Raw genomic sequence first — 9,580 nt, 5'->3', positions numbered from 1 at the left:
ACAGTACATCCAACTGGCCTCACAACCGCAGACCACGTGTAACCACGCCAGCCCAGGACCTCCACATCCGGCATCTTCACCTGCAAGATCATCTGAGACCAGCCACCCGGACCGCTGATGCAACAATTGGTTTGCGTAACCAAAGAATTTCTGCACAAATTGTCAGAAACCGTCTCAGGGAAGCTCGTCTGCATGCTCGTCGTCCTCACCGGGGTCTTGACCTGACTTCAGTTCGTCATCATAACCGACTTGAGTGGGCAAATGTTCACCTTTGATGGCGTCTGGCACTTTGGAGAAGTGTTGTCTCACGGATGAATCCTGGTTTTCACTGTACCGGGCAGACGGCAGAGAGTGTGTATGGCGTCATGTGGGTGAGTGGTTTGCCGATGTCAATGTTGTGAATAGAGTGGCCCTTGGTGGCGGTGGGGTTACGATATGGGCAGGCATATGCTACGGACATTGAACACAGGTGCATTTTATTGATATTTTGAATGCACAGAGATACCGTGACGAGATCCTGGGGCCCGTTATTGTGCCATTCATCCACCACCATCACCTCATGTTGCAGTATGATAATGCACGGCCCCATGCTGCAAGGATCTGTACACAATTCCTGGAAGCTGAAAACATCCCAGTTCTTGCACGGCCTGCATATTCACCGCACATGTCACCCGTTGAGCATGTTTGGGATGCTCTGGATCGGCGTATACAACGGCGTGTTCCAGTTCCTGCCGATATCCAGCAACTTCAGACAGCCATTGAAGAGGAGTGGACCAACATCCCACAGGCCACAATCAACAACCTGGTCAACTCTATGCGAAGGAGATGTGTTGCACTGCCTGAGGCAAGTGGTGGTCACACCAGATACTGACTGGTTTTCTGACGCCCCCGGAATATCTGTGAAACCCATAGTTCAGTGCCTAATAAATGTGTCTTTTCAAGATAAAACTGCACATTTTGTTATGATCAGCCTATGGCACACCTGTGCAATAATCATGCTGTCTAATCAGCATTTTGATATGCCACACCTGTCGGGTGGATGGATTATCTCGGCAAAGGAGAAGTGCTCACTAACACAGATTTAAGCAACATTTGAGAGGAAATAGGCCTTTTGCGTACATAGAAAAAGTCTTGGATCTTTGATTTCTGCTCATGAAAAACTGGAGCAAAAACAAGTGTTGCGTTTATATTTTTGCTCAGTATATGTGTAAGGTTGTGCATGTGACTTTGAGAACAGATGTGTGTGTGTGTGTGTCTGTGTGTGTGTGTGTGTGTGTGCAGGACACACGCCTGCGTATGTGTGCACATGTATGTCTGTTGCGCTGTGGTCAAAGTGGGAAAGGCTTACAATAGGGAGGTCTGTGTTTGAGCAACACCTGCTCCGTGAGGCTGTTAGTCCCCAGCCCGTCCTCTGTGATTTCAGCCACGTTCATTATACGGCCCAGAGCTGCCTCCACACTGACACAGCCTGAACCCTAATGGAGGATAATCAGCCGCACAGTTCCCCCACTGCCTACCAGACACAGCAGGGCCTGTGCAACCGCAGAGCCACAGTCCCCCTGGCCCTGATAATCCACCACAAGAAGGAGGGAAAAAAAGAAGATGCAGAATGTGAATGATGTTTACAGTGGGAGAATGTGTAGTTAATGCTTCATCATGAGAAAATAATCTGTCTATGATGTATCTGCTACTGCCCCAGCTAGTCTACGTCAGGCTCTTTTGCGCAGACTTTGATACTCCGGAGAGGCGAACACTTCGGTGCTCAGGCTCCAGATAAATATAACTCCCGATGGGCAGGGCATAAGCCAAGGTGTTGTGTAACAAGAGATTTATTTCCTATTATTGTTATGTAGCCTAGCTGATGGCTGAAGACTCTTCCAGAGAGTGCCGTCATAAGAAACCACTCCACTTCATGGCCATAGCAACTACATCCATTATGGGAAAATGACACACCACTTCTCTTCACTGCATCCCCCCCCCATCTAGTAGTGTTAATTATTGAATCTTAAACTTGAGTCTTGTTTTATTAAGCAAGTTTGAAAAATGTTCTAATGAGAGGAGATGGCAGTGCAAGCCAGTTTGGTTTGAAGAAGTGACTGGCTCAAGACATTTGCTTGATGCTGGTTATTTCAAGACATTTTTCCTGTTTCCAAGGAAATTCTAAGACAGGTGAAACTCAGCTGAAAACAGATGAAATCATTGTATGTTGTTGGCGTGGTAGATGATGGAGACTGGCACCATATTTGCGAATAGAACCTGCTACTCTAACTCGAACATTCAGTACATATGGAACATGGACTTCCTCTTCCGTCCCCCATACAACAGCTCCGGCCAATCATAAGAGGACAACGATAGACCACAGGACTGAGCATGACCGGTAGCTGCTTATGCTACATCTCCTCTCTTAGAATAACACCTATTGTATACATATTTTCAGCATCATAAGACATCACACATCAGAACAGTAGTACCTTATGAGTGACAATGACAATACTTTATGGAACTCAACATTATAAGAAACTCCCAAGTACTTACATCGACTAGTGACTAGTATCTAAGCATCTGTTTAAGCACATAGTCTTTGAGACAAATAGGAAGTTGGATGCACTGACCTGCTCGGGTAAGGGGAGCATGTTGTGTATGTTCAGACGAACATCCCTGAGTGCCATCACCAACACCCACTTCTGGCAGACCCTCTGTGACACTCTCCTGAGTATCACTCTCCATTGCACAGTCAGGAAGGCTGGAGTCATCTTGATGGTGGTCATAGTTGGGAGTTCTATCTGTCCTCAGGTGTCTCCAGTTCCTGCAATAGTAAACACCAAAGGATGTGATGACATCGTACAATCGTGGTTCTTCTTTAATTTTCACCACTGTTGCTGGCATCTATTTGTCGTATCCTCATACACACCCTCTCCCTCACCAGGTATGAAGACAGCAGTGCCACAGTCTTGTCATAACTCGCCTTTTTTTCTCTCCTGTAGTCAGCGGAGGGCCACGTGCACATTCACGTGTGTTGATGGTGTTCTTCTTTGCTGACTGGCAAGTTGGATCACAGCATATGACCCATGAGAAGCTGAGCTGGTGAGTATCATAGACCTGTGATGGGTGTGTTCCACAGATTGAGAAGGGCAAGGTGGGGGTCACCACCAGACTGAGACAGACTTTTTTTTATTTTTCTGCCATGCCATTAGACTGAGGAAAAAAAGGACTAGAGTGAATTATGTTGAAACCCCAGCGTGCCGCACACTGGGCCATTTCAGCACATGAAAATGGGATATGATAGGCAATTAGTGTGTCTGGAAGGCCATGTCTGACAAATACAGACTTGAATTTCTGAATGACTGACCATGCTGTCTTGTCATTGGGCTATAGGACCTCTGGGTATTTGGACTAGTAATCCATAATTAGAAGGAAGGCTTTCCCCTCGAAGTCAAATGTGTCAGCCGCTATCTTGCTCCAAGGGCTGTCAGGAATGGGATGTGGGAGTAAGAGTTCCTTGTGGTTGCCAGGAAGCTGTTGGTGACGGGGTATACAGGATTCAACCATTCTGCACATATCCTCAGACAGACTGGGCGAGTACATTATGGATCATTCATGTGCCAGTGAGTGCTGTATGCCTTGGTGTGCTGTATGCAGTCGCTTGAGCACTTCCATTCGGAGTAGGTGTCAACCATGAGTAGTCCATCATCCACACAGAGATCGTGTCTCATGGACCAATATGGATGTGCTGGCAGCAGGGCAGACTTTTCGTGATCAGGACATCCTGACCTATGCAGGGTCATGGGCAACTGCGTTTCAATGTCTCCAGCAGTGGCTGTTCCCAGGAGCTGCCTTATGCTACCCTGAAGTGGAACCAATCAATGATCGAAGTGGGCTAGTCCTCACCAGTAAACAATACTGGCACTTCTACATTTTACTCTTTAGCGTACCGTGACCATTTCTTGCATCCCAGCACTTTTCACAAGCTGCTGGTACTCTTTTTGCCCTCTCCATATCAGATTCTCCGGGCCCCTAAATAAACTGTATTACCTAAGGGGCACTGGGTAATGCAGTGGGGAGTCGCCAGAGGTGTGATGGGGGCTGTTGTCATTGGGCTGAAGTGGGTGAGGGGTGTGTGGATTTGTCCCTCTCAAACCTGCAGTAGAAGACATTCAGATTATCAGCCAGGTCTTTGTTTGCCTCAGCATGGGGGAGATGGTCTTCTGTAGTTTGCAATGTCTTGCAGGCCCCTCCACACTGACACAGGGTCGTTGGCTGAACACCTGTTTATCAGCTTTTCAGTGTAGCTTCTTTTAGTCACTCTGATCTCCTTTGCCAGTGAGTTTCTGGCCTGCTTGTACAGGGCTCTACCCCCACTACTGTAGGCGTTCTGCTTGGTCTGCCGAAGTTGTCTTAGTTTGGCTGTGAACCATGGCTTGTTATTGTTGTATGCTTGTATTGTTGGGCGACACGGTGGCCCAGAGGGTAGTGTTGTCGCCTCACAGCAAGAAGGTCCTGGGTTCGAATCCCAGGTTGTCCAACCTTGGGAGTCGTCCCGGGTCGTACTCTGTTTGGAGTTTGCATGTTCTCTGTGGAGTCTGGGGTGGGTTTTCTCCGGGTATTCCAGTTTCCCCCACCATCAAAAGAAACATGCATGTTAGGGTTAATACTCCTGTCTGTGCCCCTGACCAATGCAATGGGAAAAGAACTGGAGTTGGTCCCCAGGCACAGCATGAAGGCAGCAGCCCACTGCTCCTAGCTGCACAAATCACAGCTAGGATGGGTTAATTTGCAGTAACTGAATTTCCCCAAGGGGATTGATAAAGGAAAGTTAATAACTCGTAATTACAATGACCACTGTGATTTGTCTTGATGCATGCTCAAGAATCCAGGTAAGGAACTCACAGAAAGTTGAATCAGTTCATCTGGGCACAACTTTTATTGGGAGATAAGTTTCATCACTCATCTAAGTGACTTCTTTAGTCTCAACTGACTTCAGGTATCCCCGCCCTTATAGAAAGAAAGCCACTTTATTTTTGTCATTGTACGGGTTACAATGAACTTGTTCTCTACATTTAACCCATCCTATTGTATAGGAGCAGTGGGCAGCTGCAGTGCCTGGGGACCCATTCCAGTTCTTCTTTCCACTGCCTTGCTTAGGGGCAAAGGCAGGAATATTAACCCTTACGTGCACGTCTTTTTGATGGTGGGAGGAAACCGGAGCACCTGGAGGAAACCCACGCAGACACTGGGAGAACATACAAACTCCACACAGAAAGGACCTGGGATGGTTAAGCATTATGCAACAGCACAGTTGCATAATGACTACAACCAACGATCGGTTTCATATGCAAATTGCTGTGACCATTAACTAGAGTTACAATGGCCATGTGTGCTATTCTCAGAGGATTGGGGAATAGTTGCAACCAAAGTATTGTAAGATGGCAACAGGTTGTACTCTTGCGCCCTAGTTAAGTATGGTCATCCTAACTTGGCATTTTTCAGAGCCCGGAAGATGCCCAAATAGTGAACCCGCCGATCGAAGAGAGAAGGACAACAGCTGCCTAAGTGTAAATCAGTGGTGATTCCATATGTGGCGGGGTTGTCGGAACAGTTGAGACGCGTATTTTCCAAACGCCACATCTCAATTGCTTGTCAAATTATGTGCAATTTGCCAAACATCTATTTGAAAACTGAACAAGGAGTTGTAACGTGTTGCTTTGATTGGAGTTGTTTTCCATTTAAATCAAAGTTGGCTGCTGGTACACGTCAAGCACATATCAGATGCATACAAAAATCATACCTGCTGGCTTATGCAGAGGTCACTGACATTTTACGTTAAAGACGAGTTGCATTGCATTTTTTTCCAACACAGGGCAAATTAGGTTTTTTGGGGTTTTTTTGTTTGTTTGTTTTTTTGGGGGGAGGGTGATATATGGTTAAAAATAAATCATTTGTGGCAGAATGGGAAAGCTGTTTGTTGCCTTTGGGTGGGTTTTCTAAGTGAGAAGGAATAAGACCTTTAAAAACCTATTTCACCCTGTTATGGAAACAGACAATTAAACTGAACCTGTTATGCACTTTTTTAAAATCTAGGCATTAAGTAAAAAAAATTTTTATATATATGTATATATATATATAAATAGAAAAAAAAGGATGACATATCAGTGCATAGTACGAAATGTTTATATTCTCATTTCCAGTTTCAGTAAATGCCAGTGTTCTCTCCATGGCCAAGATGTGTTATTTCTAAGGTAACTGGATCTATCTGCGGCCTGACATGACTTCCTGAGAACACATTTTGAAGGATACCCATTTCAGACGCGGTGACTATTCCAGGTTTTGCACGGCTAAGAAAAACTATCAACATGAGCATCATCAAAAATACTTTATTGATCCCCGAGGGGAAATTGGGTCGTTACAGTTGCTCACATTCTAGAAGAGAGACAGAGAGAAAAAAAAATATATATATAGCTCAAAGTTGATAAATGGCAGAACAAGTTTGTTTCATGCTCGATGCACTCATCAGCTGCCTACATGGTTACAGTAAACGTCCTTATTTATACCGGTTGCCTATGTTCTATGTGCGGTGTTCAATTTCAGGGTAGGGGGATGGGCCAAGGAACATTGGAACATTGGTATATTTGAACTGGGTAGGGGGATGGGCCAAGCTACAGTTAGAACATTGATATGTTTGAACTGTCCAATGGGGATAGAGTAGGGTACATTTAAACAAAAATATGGTAGATAGAGAAAATTAATGGCATAATGCCATTGATTTGAATTTAAATACTTGGGTCAACTGTTCAAAGTAACGGGGGTGTTGAAGAGAGGTGAAGAAGAGAGTGCAGGCAGGGTGAAGTGGGTGGAGAAGAGTGTCAGGAGTGATTTTCAACAGAAGGGTACCAGCAAGAGTTAAAGGGAAAGTTTACAAGATAGTTGTCAGACCAGCTATGTTGTAGGTTTGGAGACAGTGACACTGAAAAAAAGACAGGAGGCGGAGCTGGAGGTGGCAGAGCTGAAGATGCTAAGATTTTCACTGGGAGTGACGAAGAAGGACAGGATTAGGAATGAGTAAATTAGAGGGACCGCTCAGGTTGGACGGTTTGGAGACAAAGCAAGAGAGGCAAGATTGAGATGGGTTGGACATGTGTGGAGGAGAGATGCTGGGTATATTGGGAGAAGGATACTGAATATGGAGCTGCCAGGGAAGAGGGGAAAGAGGAAGGCCAAAGAAGAGGTTTATGGATGTGGTGAGGGAGGACATGCCAGTGGCTGGTGTAACAGAGGAAGATGCAGGGGACAGGAAGAGACAGAAATGGACGATTCGCGGTGGCGACCCCTAACAGGACCAGCTGAAAGTAGTAGTAGTAGTAATAGTATAGGAGCAGTGGGCAGCTGCAGTGCCCAGGAATCAATTCCAGTTCTTTCTTCGACTGCCTTGGTCAGGGGTACAGGCAACGTATTAACCCTAACATGCATGTCTTTTTGATGGTGGGAGGAAACTGGAGCATCTGGAAGAAACCCACACAGACACAGGGAGAACATGCAAACTCCACACAGAAAGAACCTGGGACGGCCTGGGGTTTGAACCCAGGATCTTCCTTTTATGAGGCAACAGTGCTAACCACTGGTTAAAGAAGCAACAGGTTGTGTTTCTGTCCCACAGCTGGGCACACTGACAGGGGCAGTAGAAGTAGAGGCAGTTTGTTCTTAAGTCTACGATAGACTCACAAGTCAGTCTCTAAATGCTTCGCTCAACTAGATTGGTAGGCGGAGTTCTCCTTTTGTCTGGTATCGTGAGACTAAGTCTACGATGACAGAGTAGAAATAACTGATGATTAGCAGTTGCACCATCTCAGTACTAAATACAGCAGAGACAACATGGAATTTTACATGCTATCAGAATCAGAATCAGAAATACTTCATTCATCCCCGAGGGAAAATTTGGCAATGAACTGAATTGAATGGTATGCATTCAGTTTAACTAACGTTAGCTAAAAACAGCTCACCTCTATTCGACATCACTTTTCCGGGGGCTCCCCCCTTCCATGGCTAATATTGCTTCCAAAGAGAGTGGGCACAGCAGATGTCTTCAGCAATTTCTTGATCCTTCCTTCCATCAGCTCTTACTGTGTGTCCCTGTTGTAGTCATCTGCTGTAAAATCTGCTGCAAGAGATTTCTGAGTGCTGTTGTCATTGTGTCCTCGTCATATTTGGACTTTTTTTTTCCTATCGCTTGGAGCCATTCTTTGCATCATTCAACACCTGTTGGTAATCGGTGGTAGTTTACGCTCACTCCCACTTCTCTCTACTTTCTGTAGTTGTCACATCCAGGCATGATACAGCGAGAAGGCATGCTTGTTGTTGATAAAACTAGTTCAATTCAAATGTCATTTTTTGGTTTTATGATCGAAGAGTGACACAATTCTAACTTTTTGTACACTGAGCCACAAGAAACGCCCACCTCCACGAGCTGGGCGGGTTTTGGAGTTTTGGGCAGATTTTGGGTGTTGTGTGTCCGAAGATCGCGCCCAATGCATCCTGGTACATGTAGGCACACTGAGGAATTTATTGCTTCAATTGACTACAGTTGCCATCAACACTGATAAAAACTAGCATAATTTCCCTTTAACACTTCGTCAGTCTTCCCTTTAACACTTCGTCTAGTTTGACAGGCACCGAGAGTGTGTTCACAACAGAGTGAGGCAGAATGTTAGCTTCTGTGCCTGTGTTTTGCTTAAACGCCTCCAACTGGCCACCCATGCTGAGGTTAGTGTGCCAGCCTGTTTCAGTTTTGCCAGGCCATGGTTGCGATACAGATTCAATGAATAGTGTATCTACAGCTGCACTGGCTTCTTCACTATCAGTGTCTTTATCAGTTGGCGCTGCCACTTGCCCTGATTTGCACATCACAGAGAAGTGATTTTTCTTGTCACGTGTTACACGTGGCAAGAAATGTATTTGTATGTATCCTACTTTTGGAGGTACAATTTCTTTAAAGAATAAAGTATGGAAGCTTTATATTACATTTGTATGGTGCCACTCTGTTGTGTTGTGATTGGTAGGTCTATTTATCTTTAAACACAGGAATTATAATGTTAGTAATTAAAGTTGATATGGGTAGTGGAGACAAAAATGGTCATAAATTGATGCAGAAAAGGCACAAATTGGTGCATAAAAACTCACCAGAATGGAGGAAATGAAGTGTTTAAAATTTCCTGGGATAGAACCCCAGACCCCCGCTTCAGGCCATCCCTGCATAAGTCAGTGCCCCACTTGGGCCACCCCATTCAAAAAAGCCTGGATACGCCACTGCACGTGTATTGAAGTATGCGTTTTACACAAGGCATTTACTTGCCTCGTGTTGTCGCCCACATTCGCCGCATGTCTGATACTGTTCTCTGGGTCCTTGCTGCTTTGTGCTCAGTGTGTGTGCGTGGTGCATATTTTTCTCCTGACAACATCCACCAAATGCTTTGTTGCACTGCACTGCTAAAGGCCATTGGAAGTACCTGTGCACTTCTTTTGCATGGCATATATTGACAGCTTTCATCAGGGTCAAATCGGGGATAGACAGCAGTTTTTTACGCAGAAC

The sequence above is a fragment of the Lampris incognitus genome, chromosome 1 (assembly GCF_029633865.1).
Source record: "Lampris incognitus isolate fLamInc1 chromosome 1, fLamInc1.hap2, whole genome shotgun sequence".
Lineage (NCBI taxonomy): Eukaryota > Metazoa > Chordata > Actinopteri > Lampriformes > Lampridae > Lampris > Lampris incognitus.
The sequence above is the reverse complement of the archived record's forward strand: the minus strand, read 5'-3'. Positions refer to the sequence as shown.